The sequence below is a fragment of the Callorhinus ursinus genome, unplaced genomic scaffold, assembly GCF_003265705.2.
Source record: "Callorhinus ursinus isolate GAN/ISIS: 27379988/994484 unplaced genomic scaffold, GSC_fseal_2.0 scaffold11348, whole genome shotgun sequence".
Lineage (NCBI taxonomy): Eukaryota > Metazoa > Chordata > Mammalia > Carnivora > Otariidae > Callorhinus > Callorhinus ursinus.
In genome coordinates, this window is record NW_027408398.1 from 1 (window position 1) to 1,327 (window position 1,327).

A 1,327-nucleotide genomic window follows, 5' to 3' on the forward strand; every position below is an offset into this window, starting at 1 on the left:
CACGAACTGGAGATGAAGTTTCTAACTGAACAGAACATCCGACTGACAGAACAGATCGATCGGCTCTCCAAAGAGGAGATTGGTAAACTAACTCAGATCATCCAGCAGAAAGATTTGGAGATTCAGGGTCTTTCCAGCAGGATCTCTGCCACTTTTCACAGCCAGAACGGGGACGTGGAGCGACTTCAGCAGCATTTGCAAGAGTATGCTTGGAAAAGCGAACAGGTCTTGGCTGCCTTAAACGAGAAAACGAGGGAGAACAGCAATCTGAAGACAGAATATGACAAAATGCCAGATAGAATTGCTGCCACAGAAGCAGACCTCCAGAGGATGCAAGAGGAAAATAAAAAACTGTCCACTGGAATTGAGAGTAGTGGTCAGGAGATGTTTAGAGAAACAATTCAGAATTTATCACACATTGTTCGAGAAAAAGACCTCGAGGTGGATGCGTTAAGTCAGAAATGTCAGACTTTATTGACACTCCTGCAACCATCTAGCACTGGTAATGAGGTTCGAGGAGTTAATATGGATCAGTTGAAGCAGCTTCTCCAGGAACGGGACACATTAAAACAGCGAGTAAAGATCATGGAAGAGTGGAAACAGCAGGTGATGACCACAGTCCAAAATATGAAGCGTAAGTCACCCCAGCTTCAGAGAGATCTGGCACAACTCCAGGTGCGGGCTTTCACCAGCAGCGAGAAGGATTCTGAAGTCCAGACGACCTCTAGTGACCTGATCGAACCGTACAAAGGCAATGAAATACATTTACAACATTTAGAGAAGGAACTGGCACAAATGCAGCTCAGCATCGGGTAGCTTTGCAATGCCAAGGATCTCCTTCTAGGGAAACTGGATGTGATTTTCCTCCAGCCCTCCACTGACTCCTCGGAGTCAGCGGACTCTCTGGAGGCCATGAAATCTGACAGAGTGAGTGAGGCTTCTTAGTTGCTCCAAGAGGAGGTAGAAGAGCTACGAAAATCCATTCAAGAAAAAGATACAATGATTCGAACCCTCCAGGAAGATAAGCAGAGATGGATTGAGTCAGTGGCTGCCAGGAGGGAAGTAGAAGGCCAACATCAGGAACACAGGGATTCCGACATCGAGCAGCTGAAGGAGAAACAGGCTGTTCTACAAAACTTCCTTCAGGATCAGGAGCTCCGAATCCAAGTGAAAAGTGAGGAATTGCTTTCTTTACAGGAGAACTTCAGTAGCTAAGTGAGTGAAATGAACTTTTGAGGCAGACAGTCACCGATCTGAAGGAGAGAATAGCAGGGTTCGAAATGGATGTGTTTCAACTGAAAGAGGAAAATGCAAAAGTCGTGGAAAC

The 1,327-nt window shown here is 46.0% G+C and overlaps 1 pseudogene; it reads left to right on the top strand.

Annotated features, from left to right (window-relative positions):
* Positions 1-3: 3 nt before the first annotated feature.
* Positions 4-1,319, top strand: LOC112819156 (thyroid receptor-interacting protein 11-like; annotated as a pseudogene).
* Positions 1,320-1,327: the final 8 nt, after the last annotated feature.